Consider the following 20,818-nt stretch of genomic DNA (forward strand, 5'->3'; position numbering starts at 1 on the left):
TCGGGGCCGCCACAACGACCAACATGTAACGCGTGTGTGTGTGCGTGCTCTGGAGGACAATCAGCGGGCAGCTTAGCCCTTGCATGAGAGGGATCCAAGCCGGGCAGGTCATTCAGGGAGGCTTCCAGAAGGCAGGGGCTTCAAGCTCAGATCTCCAGGGTAGGGGCTCGGGTCAGGGTCACGGGGGTCCCAGGCACCAGGAGAGGAGCTGGTGCTGCAGGAGGAACGTCGGCCCCAGAGCGTGCAGGCTGGGCCTTCCTGTCCACACGGACGCAGGTAAGCCAGGCCGGGTGAGTCAGGGTTAAACCTCGCAGTTGGAGTGAGCCAAGAAGCATCCAGAGCTCTTACCACGTGGCGGGAGTGAGCGTCTAAGGAAAGCACTGACATCCGCCTCACGGGTGGACGGGAAGCCGAGATGTGGGCCTGTGGGTCCATCAAGGCCCAGGGAGCCTGGCTGGTCCTGCTCTAGGGCCCAAGCACAAGGCCCGTCCTGGGCCGCTCTGGTGGGGGGGGGGGGTGTCCTGAAGGGACAGGGGCAGGCCAGGGGGCCTGAGGTCATGGCCACGAGGGCCAAGCACACGGGCCTCCCAGGGAGGAGGCAAGGCTCGCCTCCTGGCCTGGCTGCTGGGCCAGAGAGGGGTGCCAAGGGCTCTGGGGGTGGGGGGTGGGGGTGGTCAGCAAGTGAGCCTCTGCTTCCCTGGCCCTGGGTAGCGGCCCCAGGTGAGCACAGGTGCCGGTGGAAGCGGCGTGGTGGTGGCAGGCAGGGGACAGGCTGGTACTTCCAGCCAGGATGTCACTTTTCATCCTCGAAAGGGCAGTTCCTGTACTGAGCCCTAAGTCTGAGCTCCTGCCCTTGCCCTTCACAGCCCTCCTTCTCAGAGACCACCAGGCATCTTCCAGAAATAGCTTCCAGAGGGGGACTCGCGCCGCCCAGAAGGCCCACCCATGGCCGCACTGGAAGGTGGGCCTCCACACTCCTGTCCTCTGGGGCTGGGACTAGCCACAGACGCGGCTATCTTCCTGGCAGTCGTCTTCCTTCCAGATTCTTGCTTCTTTATGGCCCTGTGCCCCGTGAGCACCAGAGATTACCCGCCGTCCTTGATGCGGTTAAACATTCACCTCCCCCTAGACTTCTGACCTGGGCGCTAAGGGCCAACTTGGTCAGATTCATCCAGGCGCAGGGAACGGAGCAGAGGAAGGCCGATCCTTTTTGGTCGCCGGGGTAACAATAAAAACCGCCCTTCCCTCTTCCTATACTGACCCCCTGCTACCCACCCCCTCCCCACAGTCTCCCCACGCGGAGCCTGGGGCTTCCACAGGATCACTACGGCTCTTCACAGACAACGTCCTGCTGGAACCTTCCAGCTGAGGCCAGCTGTAGCCTCAGCCGGGAACTGTGGCCTTCCTCTCTGGGGTGGCCTCTCCTCCTCTCACTACCAGTTCCCCTCACTCCCTCTCCCAAGTCTAGAACCTCCCTTCTCGGCCCCTGACAGATGCTCCAGCATTCCCACCAGCGCCGGCACAAGAGCCCCTTTCACCCTGTTTATGCTGGTCTTTCGGGGAACGTTGGCCTCAAATGCTTCTAAGCATTCGGTGCCTTTCTCCTCACGCCTCTCATTGTTCGGAGCCTTCTTCTTGGGGTGTGGGTCCCCCACGAAGCCCACGCTGGCAGCACCCTGGCGAGGCCAAACCTGTTCCCCAGCTCCCAAGACTCCTCGCTTTGTACAAATACAAAGTACAAGTACAACAACGGAACGTCTTCCTTTTTCTAGAAAACCCCCTCCGCAGAGAAAACCCCCTCCGCACGTGCGTGTTTCTAAGGAAAGGAGGGAAGAAGGTGGTTTCTGAGCCTGTGTGCACTCAGGGCTGAGTGCTATGCAGCGTCAGGGGAGCCCCGCAGGCCCAGGAGGAAGGCCCCTGCCTGGACCCGGTGACAGTGACAGAGGAGGGGGCGTCTTCCAAGTGGAGAAGGCAGGCAGTCATGACATGCCAGCAGAGGCCTCCCAGCGCAGACCCGGAATCCGAGGGCGGCACGGCAGTTCAGATGCTGCTCTATCTGCCTCCATCGTAGATCACCTCCACGCACCAAGAGATGATCCGGTTTCAGCTGAACTTCAAATTTCTCTGAACAATTTTCCTTTTATACATCATTTGCATTAATCCCACCCCCAGTTGCATGGAGAGAAAACCAGAAATGGAAAGTGGGTGCATAGTGAATGGATAAGACTCTGGCCCGGTTATCAAGCTGTCCCATAAAGTGAGCCAAAAGAAGACTGAAGAATTTGTCAAATTTCTTCAAAATCCTAGCAAGGGGGAACGCTCAGCCTGTCGGCAGCCTAACACACATCAACCTGACCGATGATGAAAGTTGCTGGAGATGCTTCTAAAAATTCTCCTGGCAAAAGAAAATCCCACCTGGGGGGCACCTGGGTGGCTCAGTGGTTGAGCATCTGCCTTTGGTCCAGCGTGTGATCCTGGGGTTCTGGGATTGAGTCCCATATCGGGCTCCCCGCAGGGAGCCTGCTTCTCCCTCTGCCTCTCTCTCTCTCTTAAAGAAGAGATCTTAAAGAAAAATCTTAAAGAAAAAAATCCCATTGAACATAGAGGTAATATAAGACATCTGGCTTACAGACAATGAAGATCTGATGGTAGATTGATCCTGTCTTTTACAAGCCACGTTGCTTAATTGTAAATCTGCATTTAAGTAGTCACGTCGGGCTGACAACTAACTTCTTTAGAATAATTCAGAAAGGACACACCCACATGTCAACCTCTACATAACTGGGTCCCTTTTACTGGAGCTTGGCAACTTGTCACCTTGGTGTGGTTATCACATAACCGCAGACTCGTTCAGTTACAAATGGCTGCAAGAAAACTTGGGGCCTCACTCACTCTTAAAAATGGAAAAAAAAAAAAAAAAAAGGAACTACAACATACTGTTCACTTATAATTTCGAATCACCCATAGAAGCTTCATAATCCTTGAGGCAGTCATTCTGCATCTGCTTTCCTAACTTTGACTATTCAAAGCAATGCCTTCCTAAAAGTTTACTTGGGGTCTCTAAGCTAAAAGTGTAAAGCAAGTACACCAGACTAGAAACTGTCACTCCTCTTTATTCACAAATCTCTTAAACTAGAGCAAAAAACAGAAGCAGTCAGATGGGTGCAGCTTCCTGCAACATAGAGACATGTAGCGAGCACTTTCTCTAACTGCCCCTGTGCCTATCTCATCCTCACAACTGGAGTATCACTTGGACCCCTGCCCTATCAGAGATAAATGCTCCTAAACTCACACTGGTGTAAAGATACCCCTTTCCTAATGAGCCAGTTGTTTGGAATCTGAATCCGTGATCTTGCAGAAAAAATAACATTCTATTTAATTAGATTCTCAGGCCAGCTCATAAAAAGTCCATCTGATACATAATATGCCCCAAACCTGGTGATAATCTCAGTCCGAATCATTTCAACTACAACTACCGCCTTTATGATAGGGGTGCGGTGGGCACTGCCCACAGAGGTCCAGCCTGGGTGCAGCAGCTCCCCTGTGTCATTGTGACAGTGAGGGTGGTCTCACCATCCCAGGTGGAAGGGAAGCCGCAACATGCCAAGGGGGCGTGGTGGGCAGGCCTGCTGTCTGCACTTTTAAGCCAGCCCCCACCCACATTTGTGGACGGTAGAAAACAGAGGCCCACCAATCAACACTTGTCGAACTGAATTCCGCTCATCACTTTGGTCAATGAACATCTGCAAGGATGGACGCAGGATATGAGACCAGTGGGGCAGCCATGGACGAGACACACTCTGCTCTCAGTGAGTCAGACTCCGTCAGAGAAAGGCAGACAAGAAGCTGTGATGGAGGGCAGCACCTAGGAGCTGCTCAGCAAAGTCATGCCCAAGTCCAGGAGGACTTCACCCTCCAAGGATGAGAAACAGTCCTTCCGGTGATCCAGGAATAGCGGAGTAAGGACCAACGCACAGTGTATGAGCACCACAACGGAGGGCACACCTGCGTTCAGAGAAAGCACGAAACGCTCATGACAGTTTTGATGTTTATGCTTTCAAAAACAGGGGACAGGGATCCCTGGGTGGTGCAGCGGTTTGGCGCCTGCCTTTGGCCCGGGGTGCGATCCTGGAGACCCGGGATCGAATCCCACATCGGGCTCCCAGTGCATGGAGCCTGCTTCTCCCTCTGCCTGTGTCTCTGCCTCTCTGTCTCTCTCTGTGTGACTATCATGAATAAATAAATAAAATCTTTAAAAAAAACAAAAACAAAACAAAAACAGGGGACAAAAATCTGGATGTATGGGGGGAGGATGTTTCTTTCAAAGAGGCTTTGAAGATTCATAAAATGGCCAGGACAAAAATATTATAGGGATCAGCTCTGTGGCTCACTGAGAAGCACAGGCCAGGGTGTGGCTTCTTAAGACACCTCTGGGGCTCTGCACAGGTTTTCACATTTTACAAAGAATCTTCATGCAAGTCTCCACTTTTGAGCTTGACAAGCCCTCAGAAAGGTGAAATGGAAAGGAACTCCGTTCCGTGATGAGAAGAGAGCAGTCTGGAGCAATGTATGAAGACCGCAGGCCCGGCAGGCAGCGGCTATGGAACAAAAATCCAAATCTCAACGTTAACAACCCAGTGCACTTCCACTGTATCACGCTGCTTCCCTGATGCAAACTGAAATGTTCGAATGCGTTTTCTTTTACGACATGCTGACATCAAAACAAATGCAGCTGAACCTCAAAAATAATTGTAACAAGGCTGACCTAGTGAGGAGTAAATTCTTCACTTTCTGGAGTGCAGAAACTCTTCCAGGCACCATAATATCACAACTACAAGATGCTACCTAATTAAATACTCCGAGGCAAAGAACAAGCACACCTCCTGATAACGACAACCATCAGACTGGGTCACATATGATTATCCACAGAACCGGTTGGAAAAATCACATGCATGTGTTCCTCTCCATAAGAAGCTCATGGCACATCAGCGTTAGGAATCCTTGGAAGAAACAAGGTCTTTCAAATATGGTCCCCTGGGACTTCTAGGGCCTCTCCTGTTTGGTCCTTACTTTGAAATGATCTTAACACCAAGCTGGCAATTAGAGTTCACCAGCTGGGGCACCCGGGTGGCTCAGTGGTTGCACATCTGCCTTCCGCTCAGGTCGTGATCCTGGGGTCCCGGGATCGAGTCCCACATCGAGTTCCCCACAGGGAGCCTGCTTCTCCCTCTGCCTGTGCCTCTGCCTCTCTCTCTCTGTCTCTCATGAATAAATAAATAAAACCTTAAAAAAAAAAAAAAAGTTCACCACCTCATTCTCCCTAACCACATGACCTGGCCTTGGAGGTGAACTCGCTTGTTCCATGTCACTAACAAGGCGGAAGGAACAGGTACTGCAAATGTCTATGCTGCACACAGAAACTATGCCTTTCTTTAGGATGTCTATGAAACAGGGAAGACTGACTCAATATCCAGCCCACCAAAACCAGAAAGAGAAACAGAGGCCCTCATGTTCACAAAACAGCAGAAATTATACAGGCCACATCCCCTCCCACAGCACTGCAACAAAGTTAGTACAAATGTTCAACAGTAGCACCAGCCACTTGGAAGTTGAGACACTCATGCTATTCTCCTTTAAGAATATTTTATTTACACGCAGAGACTGTGGGAGAGGCAAAAGAGAAAAGAGAATAGGGGGTGCTTAAAACCTGTTTACACTAAGCTGAGAAACATTTAGTTTTTTTAAAGGTTTCTTAAGGAAACAGAGATACAGCATACAAGAAAAAAAGTGCTAGTTATCAAACACTAAATAGCAAGATGTTTTGGTAAAAAGAGTTTCCCTCTCTATACTCCAGTTTCATCTTTTGGGATGAGGAGGACAATCTTTTTTTTTTTTTTTTTTTTGTATCCTGGTACAAAATCAGCTTCACAAGCAGATCCATGGTTGTCCTGCTCCATACTGAGCACCTCAGCCCACAGCAGCTACTTGATAAATAGCTGCAGAATGAATGAACATATATCACTCACAATTATATGTATAAACACACAAACGCACTAAGGGATTAGCTAAATAATGACTCTACCCAAACACAATGGGATATTACATAGACATTTAAGATGATGAAGCACAAACACATTTATTTCACATGGCAAGATTTTTCATTACCCAACAGTCAATGAAGCAGAAGCAGATTACAAAATGGTTTCTATGGAAAAAACATGCCTTTCCTTCTCCTCTCTCTTTTTCGCATGCACAATGTTTAAAAATCTGTTTGCAAGTCTGATAGACAGGAGCTAGTAAAAACTATTTCGTGATTATGGGATGTCTCTCGTGATATGTCTAAGATCTGAGAAAAGAGAGAAAACCATTTTCTCCACGGCCCATTAATCCGCTTTTGCTTCAAAGTTGAACAGAAGTGTGTCCCATCAGCCTGTCTGGCCCCTGGAGGACAGTGACGTCTCCCATCCGGCTGCTTCTCCGGGCCTGTCCCTGCCCTGCATGATGACAGTTCCGGACCTGACCTACTACCCCAGCAAGCTATCTGCTTGATATTCAAGTCAGCATGAAAAGCTTCCGTGCTGCTCGGTCCCTGCCACCACCTGTAACTTTGGTGTCTGTCAAAGAACAGGTTTCCACGAGGTGGAACTGACTGGCTACACAGGAATGAAACTCTTGGTGAAACGGAGACGAGAACCTACCACTTAGCAGCACCCACCTTCACCGGACTTCCAAGGCTCTGGAAGTAGACGCAACTTTGCACCGCAAAGTAATAACCAATCCCCACACGTCGAGTTCGCAGGGCCCCAGAAGGAAGCGCTTAAGCACTGGGGTCTGGAATCACAACGGATCAAGCCTTGTACTTACCTGTGGCGGCCCGGCCGACCTCTGAGCTCGCCTCACCGGGAGCCCAGGCCGAGGCAGGGCCGGTCCCTTCCCTGCAGCCTTGGCAGTTCGGAGGTAAAGGAGGAAACGGTTACAATATGTCCTCTGGATTCTCCCCAACTCTCCACCACCTTGGAAGAGGAAAGTCACGGTGACCCTACTTGAGCGGCAATGGGAAACCCTGCGCCCCCCTCCCGGGCGGCTCCCCCCGCTCCCCCGCCCCGCCCCGCGCGCCCTCTCCCCCGCGGCCCCGCAGCCGCGCAGCCCCGCAGGGACCCAGGGCGCCCGCAAGGTCCGGCGCATTACGCAGCCACGGACTTTTCTTAGAAAGACGCGGACGCGGACATTCGGGGCGCGCCGTCCCAACTTTAACTCGGGGAGGCGAGGAAGGCGAGGGCCTGCAGCCGGGCGCGCCGGTCCGTCGGGGGCGGGGTTGGGGAGCCCCCCGCCTCCGGAGCGCCCCCGGGAGACCTGGGCGCGGGCGGCGCGCGGGGGCCGCAGGGCAGGGCTGGGGGCGAGCGCGGCCGGGGCCCTGGGGTCGGCGGGGGGTGGGCCGCGCCCGGGCGCACAGGGCGGCAGCGCCTCCGAGCTGCTCCCGTGCGGCCGCGGCCCCGGGTGCGTCTGTCCCGGCCTCGGCGACCCGGCCGCGGGGACCCCGGGCGGGGACGCCCCAAGCCGACCGCGCCGGGGGAAGGGCGCGCCCCAGGACCCCGCGCGGGGGCCTTCCCTGTGCGCCCGGCGTCCCCGAGGTCCCGGGCGCTCGCGGGGCGGCCGAGGGGGGGGGCGGCCCCCGGGGACCCCCGCGCCCGACCCCGCGCCCCGCGCCTCGGGCCCCGCGCATGCGCCGCCCGGCCCGGCCCGGCCCGGCCCCTCCCCGCCGCCGCCGCCCGGCGCCCCGAGAACCCGAGGCCCGGCTCGCGGACCCCCGCGCGCGCCCGCCCCCCGCCCCGGGCACCTGGGGCCGCTCCGCCGCCTGCGGTCCGCCGGGCGAGCGCGCGAGGGAGGCAGCGCCGGGCTGGGCGCGAGCTGCCGCCGCCGCCGCCCCCGCCCCCGCCCCCGCCGCGGGGCCGCCGCGTCCCCTGCCCATGCCCGGCGCCGCCTCCCGGCCCGTGCCAGCCGCGCCCCCCGCGGCACGCGCCGCCCCCGGCCCCCCGCCCTCCCCCCCGCCCCGGCCGCGCCGCGCGGGCAGCTCGCACGGGTGGCCGCCGGAAGCCCCGCCCCGCCCCGCGCCCCGCGCCCCCCGCCCCCGGGAGCCCCGGCGGGACACACCCCCCTGGCGGCGGCGCCCGGTTGGCTGGCGGCGGGGCCGGGGGCGGGGCCGCGTCTCCCAGGCCCCCCCCTCGCGCGGGCGGGCGGCCGCGACGGTGGGGAAACTGAGGCCGGGGAAGCGGAGGGGCTGCGGAGGTGCGGGGCTGGCGGGACGGCGCGTGCAGCCCCGAGGCCGCGGGACCCTGGGGGTTCCCGCCCGGCCCCCAGGCCGCACCGGCGAGGCCCCGTCCCCCCGAGCCCTGCCCGGGGCTGAGGACCAGCGGGGCCCTCGGGGCGCGGGGGGCGCGAGTGGGGGCACGCGGGGAAGACCCCCCCCACGGAGCCCAGGATGCAAAAGAAGGAGAAAGAGAACGCGCGCTGAGAGGACGCGTGGACAGGTGGCCGAGGTGCCCGGGCGGGGACCCAGAGGGTGAAGGGCAGCGGGGACAGGGTCGGGACCTGATGCCAACTCGGACCACCCGCCCCGCACCCGCACCCACCCCCACCCCCACGCCCACCCCCGGGCCGCCCGAGAGCCGAGCCCCCTCCCGCCGTGCGTCAGGGGCGAGGGGCTGACTTTGTGCCCAGTCGAGGCGCTGGGCCTCTGCCAGCGCAGGGGGAGGTCGCGGCCGGGCAGCCAATGGCAAGGAGCAGGGGAGAGAGCTGCAAAGCTGCTCTGTTTGCGCGACGGCGCCCGGAATGCACAAAGCCCCCGGTGCCAACCCATCAGGACACCCCTCCCTCCCTCGGAACGAAATGTGTGCTATGCCAGCCTTCCTCCCTGCCCTCCCGCTGCTCCTGCCACTGTTCTATTTGTAGCGGCCAGCGCCCAGGAGGACCTGCTCCGGGCAGGAAACCCAGCTCCAAACAAATCCCCGGGTTGCGCAGCGACTCTGAAGCGCAGGCCGTACCTGACCCTTTCACTCGTGTCTCTTACCACCCCCCCCCCCCGCCCCCCCGTGGATTGGCCCCTACCGTGGTGAACTTTGGCCTCCCCTGCAGGCACCCACATAGCCTTCCCACTCACACGCCGGCAAGCCCAACTTTTATTGCACATCCTAGCAATAACCAGTATTTGTATTACGTTCCGTTCTCAGGGTGATCCGTACATTAGTTATATCGCAGCTAAGACAGAGGTTGGGCAGGCAACAGTGTGTGCCATTCACGCCCCAACGAGCCCGGTACTGGGCTGGGTGTCGGGCTATAGCGGTGAGGGAAGTACGGAGCCTGTGTCCTCATGAGGACATCCAGGTTCAAAGATGTCATCTGACATACTCCAGATCCTGGGCTGTGAAGAGCCAAGAGTCCAAATGCAGGGGGAAGGGGAGGGGGGTGGCTTCTCTTCCCAGATACACTGGGATGGTTTGCCGTAAGCCCAGTGCATCCAGGCGATTGGAAAGACCTGGTAAAAATCCTCTCGAATGAGGACAAAGGAGGCTTGTATAGGGGTCAACGGAGTCGTGTGGAGACCTAGCAGACATGGAGAAATTAGATTCTTGGATGCTTGGGGCTCTCAAGGTTTTAGGAGGGAAAATTTGTTTTTCGTGCATGTGTCCAAAGTTTTGAACATAGCCTTTCAGCCAGCCATCCCCGCCCCACCCTGCCCCGTCCAGGTAGACAGGAGAAGGATGCTCAGAACTCCTGGGGGAATCCATGAAACAGCTCCAAGGGTGCTGCTCCCCTCCAGGGTGGGGGCATGGGTTTCTCTTTGCCATGAAGAACCTGTCACATGCCCAGCATAGGAGAAACTATCACAAAAAACACCCTCCCCGCCAGCTCCTGGAAGTCTCTCCCTCCCTCTCTTCTTACCTGGACCAGAGACAGCTTCCTGTACAGGACTGAGCAGGAATCTATAGTTTTGGTGACAAATTAATGCTTTTGATGGTATGTCTGACCACCTGGGTCCCTCTGGAGCTTTAATAAATACGAAAAGCATTTGGGGGTACATGTGTCTTAGTTCATGGATTCCATCTATTTGGGGCTCATGCATCTGTTTCAGCATTTCTAATCACGTTTCCTAATCGTGAAGATGTTCGGAGACGTCATCACTATTGTACCCACATGATGATCGGGAGACCAAGGCACAGAGAGGCCACTTGCTGCACCAGGTCAAGAGGCCAGTTGCAGAGCCCAGGCCTGGGGGCGGGTCTGTGGCACCCATACCTGCTCCTGGATGCACCCACCCGCTCAGTCTCACCAGGGCTGCCCAGGCTCTGCCCCTGGCCCCTGGGGGAGAATCCCGATGCTGGGACATTCCTAGAGGAGGGGTAGCTGGAGGCACCTGCCTCTAGACACTAGGCTGTAGGTTGGACAGTGAACTTGTAAGACGGTGATGTCAGCTGCCTGTGTTCAGAGAGAAGGTGAGATCTGACTGCCGCCCTGAGCCCCGCAGGGGAGGAAGCAGGTCCCACGGGTCTGGGGGGCCAGGCCAGAGTCTATTTGCCCTGCAGCTTAGGTAAGCCCTTTTCAGGAACCGATGCCTCCAGGTCACTTGTTTGCCCTTTGCTGATCTGCAAAGCCTCTGATGAGATAGATTTTGTGCTTCCAGGGTGTCATCAGCCCGGGCAGTGGCCTCTGATCTCCTGAAAGCCTGCCCTCAGGTCAGGTGGTAGAAATCAATGGGGGCAGGGAACACAGGCTGAGAAACGGGAGAGTTCGCTGTTGGCAAGGACAGAGCTGCCCTGTGGCCCACAGCTGGACCTCGGTGGGGGCGGATGAAGGGCATGTGCGCAGCTGCCATCCTAGGAGTGACAGCAAAACCTCCTGGGCCCAGATAACAAAGTCTTGTCATGGAGCAAGGGCATGGAACTCGCGAGAACCCTGCAAGGCAGCAAGGTTCATCTCCATTTTACAGATGAAGGAACCGAGGCCCAGAAATGACATCATTTGGCTGAGATCACCAAGAGGGAGCAAGATCCAGGCTGTCAGAGTCCAAAACCTTGGGCACAGCCCCAGGGGACCCCCCCAGAGGTCCGGCATCTGTCTGGTCCAGAAGCCAGTGCTCTCCTGGCCTAGTAACAGAGCTACTCTGGCAGGCACGGGAACATGGGGTTAAGGACCATCAGTCCTGACCCCAGCGCTATGGGGCGGCCACAGTACATGCAGAAGCCTGTGGCAGAAGAGAGGGCCCACGGTCAAGGGGAGAGAGTGGAAATGGTCTGAGATGGGCAAAGGTGGCCCAGTGGGGACTTCAGCTTGATTCCCTCAGATGAGTAATAAGTAAGAAATGATGCATGCTAACCAACTGTTATGACTGAAGCAGAGGTGGTGGTGGTGGTGGTGGATAAAGCTATGAGCTCACATGAGGTCTGCAGGTTCTGGAACCTTCTGCAGGCCCAGCAACTGATGCTGTCGTATACATTCTACCACTTTGGTAATTCACCTGTCCCCAGCCAAAATTGACAGACCGGTGGTCATCCTTGGGAAGCCCAGGACAGTCCCCTCCCTTCCCAAGAGCAGGATCTCCCCCTCACCAGTATGTGCTAGTCCATCCCCAGGGGCTGCGTCACTGATGTCTTGGTCCAGTTGAGACACGGGCTCCGAGCTTCAGGACCCATGTGACCTCATAGGTGAGAGCCTCACGGTAAAGCATGATGTGCAGATGAATCTGGTCCATAAAGGATATTCCACTCTGCTGGAGGCGGGGTCTGCAATGATCTGTCCCAGGAAGGGGTCCCAGCTGTGAACTGTACTGTCCCGAGTAGCCAAGGTCAGGGGGGCTGCACACTTAAGACAGTCTGTTGACTCCCCAAATGCCTAGTAAATACAGGTGTGTATATATGCACAACACTGCCTCTGCCTGGGACACCCCCAATTTCCCTCATGAGATTAGCAGACAGAACCTGGGATTATGAATCAAATAGACCTGGACTCAAAACCTGGCTGTACCTTTGATCTTGGATAAACGACTTGACCTCTTGATTGAACTTCCTCATCTATAAAATGGGGTGGTGATGCTTATGCCATGGGCCCCGGGGAGAGAATTAGCAGGGAGCATGTAGGAAGTGCAAGGACAGGACCTGATTGGTGAGTCATAGTCGAGATTTGGTGACCACCTGGCTGAGGGCTCTGCCGAGGGTCACCTCCTCCAGGAAGCCTTCTTGGCATTCATCCCACCGGCAAAGCCACCCTCCTCCTCGGGTAGCCACCACCTCCCATGTGGCTTTTGTCTAGCGAAGCACTGTCTTAAAAGGCGCCTCTCCCCCTGCCTACCTCGCCACTCAGGTGAGCTGGTGCCGAGTGAAGCCTCAAACCTGTCTGACAGCAGGTGAAGTGCCTATTTGTTGCTTGCTCGTGGGATCCTCAGGTCTACCCTGGCTTTTGCCTTTGACAGGTGAGTCTTTCCAGCTCATCGAGGCAGCGTGAACTTGCGCCCGGGTAGTCTGCACCCCTGGGCCTGGCTGCGAGCCTCCAGAGAGAGTTCCTTGGAGCAGGGCTGGCCTCCCCCAGCTCTCAGCTCCCAGTTGCCCCACGCAGGAGCTGGAACACACGAGGCCCCGTAAATGTGTGAGGGAACGGCCAGGATGGTCCATCTGCACCTGTCGGCCTCGGCTTTCGCTAAGATGAGGGAGTGGACCGTGTCCTCTGCGGGGACAGGCCGGGTGTGCCAAAGGTTCCGGGTCTGTGGCAAGATGGGGAAGCGAGGCAAGGACCCTGTGGTGGTTTCTGTAGAGCTTCAGCCGGTCAATTTAAAGAAATATCCTTTCTTCCCCACAAATGATGTCCTTTACACCCATGTGTTATTATTGAAAAATGCCTTTTTAAAAAAATATTTTATTTATTTATTCCTGAGAGACACAGAGAGAGAGACAGAGACACAGGCAGAGGGAGAAGTGGGCTCCCTGAGGGGAGCCCAATGTGGGACTCAATCCCGGGACCCCAGGGTCAGGTCCTGGGCCAAGGGCAGATGCTCAACTGCTGAGCCACCCAGGTGCCCCCCAAAAATGCCTTTTCTTAATAAGAATGTCTTAGATGAAGGGCTGATCCCTGGCAGGGATTGGCGTGTTTTGGCTCAGCAGCCCCCGGGTCAGTCCCCAAAGCCGTTGGGATTGTTGTCGCTTTGGCCAGCCCAAAGTCCAGGACCTGCTGGCCCCGACGAGCTCTGTTGACTGATAAACACACAGCACGTTGCGAAGGCCTCCTGACATCTTTCCAGTCTTCTATGCCCGGCTAGCTCTCTCCTCCAGATTTACTTATGATATTTATTTGCAAGTCAACATTCTGGTTTGTGTTGAGACTTGCAGCGTGGAATACACAATCCTACGTGAGGGCCTCATTTTCATCTTTGATGAATCCAGGGAGCAGGGTGTGGGTGGCTGCCTTGGGAGCCTGCAGGAGCTACACCCAGTGGGGGCCGGGCTCACATGCCATCGGGCATCCGGGGGTGGGGGGAGCCCAGCCTGGGGGTTGGGGAGAGGCTCCCTCTGCCCAGGAGCCTGGGGTGTGCAGGAAAGGGAGCCGGCTGGGGGCAGAATGGAGGCTGAGTTACACACGTGTGCGAAGGCAATCCCTGGAAAAATCTCTAGAAGGTGACGGCGACGTGGGGCAGGACACCAGACCAGCAGCCTGGCAGGCAGGCGGCGGTCTGTGGCGGCTGGTGGGGAACACTGACCCGGAGGTGCGGACTTAAACCCATCACTTCATTTCTCCAGGTGGAAGCAAGTGGTAGTGCTGAGTTTAATTTTATTTTTAAATTTTTTTAATTTTGTAAAAGTTTTAAATAATTTTTTTAGATTTTATTTATTTATTCCTGAGAGACACACACAAACACAGAGAGGCAGAGACACAGGCAGAGAGAGAAGCAGGCTCCCTGCAGGGAGCCCGATGCAGGACTCAATCTCAGGACCCTGGGATCACGAACTGAGCCGAAGGCAGATGCTCAAGCTGAGCCACCCAGGCGCCCCTGAGTTTAATTTTAAAACCACTCCCCCCCCACCCAGAAAACACTCTCTACACACTCCTGTGATGGCTAAGTGGGTGCCCAGGACAGTACTTTCCAAACAGGACCCCAGTGCCGGTTTCCTCGGACAAGTGAGGCAGGCTCTGGGCTCCTGCAGAGTTGCTGGAAAGTTCCCTTGGTCCCGAGTCCCTGGTGTGTGGCCCTCAGGCCTCTGGCTTCACCCGAGGGAGTGTCTCCACTAGAAGCCCAGTACCTTGGCTTCTGTCCTCACGTGCACTTCCCCACCAAGGTCAAGGCCCAAACTCTCCAGACTGGCAAACAGCCTGAGGGCAAAAGTGGCTGCTACACACTGACCGCCCCCTCTCCGTTCCTGCTCCTCCCCCCCCCCCCCCCCAACTTGGCCTGGAGGTTCTCCACTCTTTGGGCCACTTTTAGAGGTTTTTAACATCCTCTGTAAGCGATTTCTTAAATACAAAATATTTTACTTATTTCTAGAGAGAGAGCGGGTCCTAATAACCTAGTCTGCATTTAAGCGGACACAGAACCTTGAATCGTTCTTTCAATCACTGGTGACACTTATTTGTCTTCTGGTTCAGATGTGAAGGCGGGGACCTGGCCGCCCCTGATGCCGTGTGCCCACACCTTGCCTGGCATGGGGGCAGGGGTCACTTGGTAATCAGGGATTGTTGAGCATGTCCCTTAAGAGCCGTGCTGGTCCCAACGGTTCACTCTCTTCCTTCCTGGGCAGAGGGTTGGGGGCCGAGCCCCCTCCCTGCCTGGCTGCCTAGAGAGGGCGTGTGTGACACACCGCCGGCCGGGCACAGGGCACTTGGTACTCAGCACTTCCCAGCCTCAAGCAGGCCTGCAGGCGGCTGTTCCCCTCTCGGCTCCCAGCTGTGGAAACTGAGGCTTGAACAGCTGAGCCGCCCCCTGAGACGCAAACCTGGGAGCTCCAGGCCCGGCCCCCCTGCCCGACGGCTCACGTGTCCTTGCTTTTTCCACTGCGCCCACCACTCCCCTCCCGGGCGCTGTGACCTTGGACGGCCAGACCGCCCAGCGTCCATTCCTGACTGTAAACTGAGAGGCTGGGCGGGCTGATCTCAAGGGGCCCTGCCAGCTGGGGACTCTGAGTTGTACTTGGGGGCGTGACTGGGACATGCCCCAGGAGCCAGCTGCCAGTGCCCACGAGGGACGCATTTTTTCCTGCCCTGCTGGGGGAAAGCGGACACATGACTCTCTGGGCTGAGCACTTGCAGTGAATTATGATCAGTGGGGCTCGTGCTCCGTGCTCTGGAAATGTGTTCAGGACCAATCTCCAGGCCTGGTATCAACGGAGCTCGTGGCCTGGGGGGAATCAGCTCCCCTTTTCTGCTAGAAACTCCCGGGCCAAGGCAGGTCAGCAGAAAGAGCCACCTACCTCTGCCTTCTGCAAAGAGGGAGTAGACGGGCTGCTCTGTGTCCTGTCCCCATCACATCCCAGGGAAGGGACCCTGCCTGTGGCCCCCCCACCTTCCAGTGCTCTTCTAGAGGCTCCTCCAGTCACTTACTGCTTTGGTCTAAAAATAGGCTCTGGCTTCTTGTGGGAACAGAAGAGGTGATAGGTCCTGCCCTAGATGAAGAGGTCATGGATGGGGTGTGCTTGGGCAGGTGAACAGGACAGCGGGCAGCCGGGGTGGCTGCCCCACATGTCCCCACCAGGCTCCGCGTGGGAGGGAACCAGGCGGCCAGGTCCCACCCAGACCTGGGCCTCCTTGCCCAGTCGCCTCTGACCCCTTTGGAAGGGACCCCGAAAGGTCAGCCGGTGGCCGGGCAGAGAGGGGTGGCTCTTGGTAGGACCTGAGATCCAACTGGAGCTTTCTGGGCTGAGGGAAAGGGCAGGACCCCATGGAATCCTCGGACCTCTGGCTTCACCCCCGGGACCGGATACATGCCTTGTGGGTGACACAGGGCTCACCCTGAGAGGCTCCATGTTCCCAACACCCTTTGGTTCAGGGCGACAAAGTCATGCTGAGAGTCTGAGCTCCGGTCCCACCTCTGCAGGGGGAAAGTGGCTCATGCCCTGGGCCCTCAGCGTCTGGGCTTCCTGGTGGGGGCTCCTGAGGCTGCCCCGGGGGGCACTGCCAGAGTCAGAGGTCGTGAAGATCTAAGCGGCCCCGGCAGGAGGCCCCAACCCTGACTCCTCCCCCATCGGCTGGCTCGGCCCTTTCCATGGGTCCTCCTGTCTCACTTTCCCTACCTGCCAGCTGCTAGCCACCAGGCTCTGTCCCACCCCTGCCAGGGCTTGCCCAGGGTCACATCCCCATCTCTCTCTCCAGCCTCTCCAGTTGCAATCTGATGTGTCACACTAGCTTTCCCTAGTGTGGCCAGGGCACCACCTCTTCCAGGAAGTCCTCCCTGATCTCCCCTGCCCCTGCGGCACTGTTTCCTCCTCTGGGCTCCATCAGCCTGAGCGCCTCTGCTCATCTTCCTGGGTCATACCTGTCTGTCCACTAGTCCATCTCCACCAGACTGGAAGCTTCCTGGGAGTTAGGATCCTATCTGAGGTTATTAATACAAACAACAACAGAAATGATGATACAAAAAATAAAAAAAAAAGAAATGATGATACAAAAAAATTACCCCTTTTTCAGGTTTCTTACCTCCTACACATTTAGATTTCACAACACCCAGCTATTTTGTGCATAAAGCTCTCTAGTGATTGTGTTTCTCCACACTGTAGTGATATCTTAGAGGGAAATATAGCACATACATGCTCTGTAGTTTTGCTTGTATTTTTTTAAGATTTATTTTTATTTATTTATGATAGACAGACAGAGAGAGAGAGAGAGAGAGAGAGAGAGGCAGAGACACAGGCAGAGGGAGAAGCAGGTTCCATGCCGGGAGCCCGATGCGGGACTCAATCCCGGGACTCCAGGATCGCGCCCTGGACCAAAGGCAGGTGCTTGTTTTTATTACGATGTGCATGCTACTTACTGCATTTGAACACACTTTTAGTTTGTTTTACGTAGTAATTTTTTTGTTTTATTTTACAATACACGTAACATAGAATTTCCCATTATGAAGTATATGGTTCGCTGTGTGACCATTACCATGGTCCGTCTCCTTGGCTCTTGCCCAGCTGAACCTCTGTCCCACTAAATGCTACCCCCCACACACACATCCTCTTTGGGATTTTCAGTTGCTGTAAGAGATTTAGGAACACTTGGTGGAATCAGAATGAGATATGTAGCTTGGATAGCATCCCATCAAACGTTAACGTCCCGCTGTGAAGCACCGTGGTGGTTGTGTAGGATGGCCATGCTCAAAGATTTGGGTTTCATGACTCCTTTGTACTCTTAAAACTTATTGAGAACTCCAGGACACCTGGGTGGCTCAACGGCTAAGTGTCTGCCTTCAGCCCAAGGTGTGATCCCGGGGTTCTGGGATCGAGTCCAGCATTGGGCTCCCTGCGTGGAGCCTGCTTCTCCCTCTGCTGTGTCTCTGCCTCTCTCTCTCTCTGTCTCATGAATAAATAAATAAAATTTAAAAAAAAGATTTTTAACTTAATCACCCCTGCGAAGTCCCTTTTGTCACATAAGGTAACTTATTCACGTTCTGGGTATTGGGACGTGGACATCTTGCAGGGGCTGGGCGGTTGTTTTATGCCACCACAGTGGTCAAAAGCATGGCCACTGGAACAGACTGACTCTGCCATTTGTGGTGCGACAGGTGAATCACTTCGCCTCTCTGTGCCTCAGTCTCCCCATCGTAAAGAGGGAATACTGATAGTCCTGCCTCATCAGGCGGTTGGAAGAATCAGTGAGGTGGGGCGGGGCTCGAGAAGTGCCGGGTGGAGGCTTCCATCTGTGTGGCCCTCGGGATGCCCAGGGGTCGTCAGGCTTTACTGCATGTGGGCCTGGGGACAGGGGCCTTGGCGGCCCCTTTGCAGCCCAGCAACCCCGTCTTGACATGTCTCCAGGCAGCCTCCTACCACCCCGCTCCTGGGTGGGTGGTGCATATGCCGCCCTGGACGGGAGGCCAGCCTGTGCCCGGAGCCCACGTGCCCAGCCTCCGGAGGAGCTTCCCGGGCCCTGGGCCTCCTCGTGTGGGTGGCACTGCAACCACAAGCCCCAGGGACATGTCCCGGCTCAACACCCCTCTCCCCATTATGCAGGCGAGGAGATGGAGGCCCAGAGCGGGACCAGCCAGCTGAGGAGGTCTCGCTGTGGCCGGGCCCCCACTGCCTGGCTCACTGCTGTTTCCACCGTACCTTCTGGCAAACGCCGCATGATGTGGGTCGTGGCAATGTTTCTGGAACCTCCAAGTAGCTGAGGGGGGCCTGAGCCCCTAGGACTGAGCACCTGTCTGTCACCCCTTCCTGAATGCAGTGTTTGTTGCACACGCAGACGGGGCTTGGGTTCAGCCTGGCGGTGGGGGGTGGGGGCTGGGAGCTGGGGCGCGCCCACCTCAGTACCACCAGGCCTTTCCTTGGATTTCACAGATTTACAGGAAAGAGACTTGAGTTTCCTGCAGTGTCGTGTCCTCCAATTCAGGGAGGTCAGAGGCTCTGAATGTGCGCTCATTGGATAATGAGTCATCCATTGGTCAACTGGTTGACTAGAGATGGAAGCTGAATCTCTCCCCACTGCCTCTCTCAAAGCTTCCATTTGTCTCTGTTAACGTATAAATGGAAGGGGTTTTTATTTCAAAACAATAACAAGAGCCTTGGCCTCTGCTGTGTGACCTGAGGGTACCTGCCCCCCCAGGGTGGGCACAGCCAGCCCCCAGCTGCGGGTCGAGCTGCCCCTGGAAGCCAGGCGGTGCACCTGAGGGAGCTCATCCAGCTGGGGCGAGCTGAGAGCCCCCCAATGTGTGTATATGTGTGTGTGCATGTGCATGCAAGTGGCCGTGCACACGCATGTGCCACCTGGGGGACTGTGTGGCGCATACCTGAGTGCAAACATGCACGTGAGTGTCTGCGTGTGTGCATGTGCATCCGTATGCACGCAAGCCCGTGTGCATGAGCAGACACACACGTGTGCACGTGTGTGTTTGCCTCTGTGGGAGCTCCGGTCAGTGGGCCTGTGCACGGATTCGTGTGAGGTGTGCATTCACACCCATGTGTGTGAGCCCGTTTGTGCACATTCACGTCTTTGTGTGTGCACACCGGGGGGTGCTCCATGCACTGGCAGGGGCGGTGCTGGGGGAGGTCGAGGCGGGGCGGAGGTGGGCGCCGTCCTGCCCTCCGCTCCCCGGGGCTGCTCACATCAGAAGCCCTCGTTCCCGCTCTGCAAAGCCAAAGTCGGCGCGGCAGGAAGCTTCTAGGCCCGGGCTGCCAGCACCTTTGACCATCTCTGTTGCTCATTTCCCAGCTTCCCACTTGAGGGCACCTTGCCTGCGGCTCCCTGGTTTCTGGCCCATTCTAGGAGCGGCTGCCACACGGTCCCGGGAGAGCTCCATCCTCCAGCTGCACAGGGAAGCGTCCCCAGCGGCGAGAGTGCCAGGTGCGGCTGCTCCAGGCCAGCCTCTGGGGGATGCCCTGCGCTGGTGACGAGCCCCCCCACCCCGGGCACCGAGCTCACGCCTGGCCCTTCCCCCCCGCCACCCCCACCCAGCTCCGGGGGGCTGCTTTTGAAGGCCCCGCCGCAATGCGAACAGAACAGCCCTGAGTTTCTCTATCATTTGCTTCACCGGAAACAAAGCCAGAATTGTAAGCGCTTTGTGGGAAAGGGCAGCAGCTTGTGCGGCACAAAGAATTTATTTTTTCCCTCCTGCTCTGAGCCCTATCCGCAGGCCCGTGGCTGCTGGGAACGGGGAAGCTCCTTCTGGGAGAAGGCTGGGGCAGGTGGTGGGGGTGGTGCCTTGGGGGCGTCTGTTCTGTCCTCAGAGGCCAAGTGGGCGCTCACGCAAACCCCAGCACCCCCGCCGGGGGGTTCAACATCCCCAAACCCCGCTGCCCCTGCACAGGCCCCGGCCCCAGCTGGGCTGCTCAGGAGTGCCTCTCATCACCTCCTCGTCTTGCTGAGCCACCGGCAGCCCCCCGACCCGCACCCCTCCTCTGAAAGCACCTCTGATCCATCTCTGCTGTCTAACCTGTTCTGGAATCTTCTGTGTTGCGCAGGAAACAGTCTGTTCTCACCCTGACGTGCCGCCCCGGGGCAGGGGGCAGGAGGTGGCATGCAGGGGATTGAGAGGGCAGGGGGCACCCGGGGAGGAGGAGGGCCAGAAGGAGGGTGACCCCGAGGAGACGAGAGGATAGCCGGGCAGGGAGGAGCCCACGAAGGCTTGGTCCCCACGTGAAGCTGGGAGCTGGGGTCAGGAAAGGTCACCCTGGGAGGAACTTTCCAGGTGGAGGAGACAGTGCTATGAGGCCTGGGGCCTGTGCGAGGCTGGCAGCCACCGGGCAGGGCAGGGGCAGGTTTGGGCTTTACAGAGCTCAGGTGAGGACCGTCAGGGAGCAGGGCGCCTGACGCGGGGGACAAGAGGCAGGGAGGGCACTCTGGACAGAGCAGGCGGCAAAGGGCCAGGGGAGGAAGGCCCAGAGCGGGCTGCAGGAGAGCCAGCCCCTTCAGTCCCCACAGGCCCTACGCATGGTGCCAGGGCCTCAAGCTGCAGGTAGGGACACAGGCAGAGGGGCCACAGCGCTGGGATTAGAGGGGGGCTCCCGGGCAGCCCCTCTGCCTCCCACCCACCCTGGAGAGCTGGGGGTGTCCTGGGCTCATGTGACCCCCTAGCTACCCCACACCTGGGGCCCCGGTCTGACAGCCAACACAGCCCGGGGCTGGCCCAGTCCTGAGAGCCGCGACCTAC

General features: G+C 57.3%; 1 protein-coding gene across 9 annotated transcripts in view; it reads right to left on the bottom strand.

Moving 5' to 3' along the window:
• Positions 1-7,910, bottom strand: part of PPARA (peroxisome proliferator activated receptor alpha) — a 72,947-nt gene extending 65,037 nt beyond the window's left edge. For 5 of the 9 annotated variants that reach the window (XR_004803210.2, XR_004803211.2, XM_035696252.2 and 2 more), the window contains exon 1: positions 6,865-7,005. The gene's annotated coding sequence lies outside the window, so the exon portion shown is untranslated. Of the gene's footprint in view, positions 1-6,864; positions 7,014-7,200; positions 7,353-7,837 lie in introns of those variants that run through there. The other 4 variants (XM_035696251.2, XM_049115240.1, XM_035696254.2 and 1 more) reach the window with 4 other exon arrangements.
• Between the last annotated feature and the right edge of the window lie 12,908 nt (positions 7,911-20,818).

The sequence above is a fragment of the Canis lupus genome, chromosome 10 (genome assembly GCF_003254725.2).
Source record: "Canis lupus dingo isolate Sandy chromosome 10, ASM325472v2, whole genome shotgun sequence".
Lineage (NCBI taxonomy): Eukaryota > Metazoa > Chordata > Mammalia > Carnivora > Canidae > Canis > Canis lupus.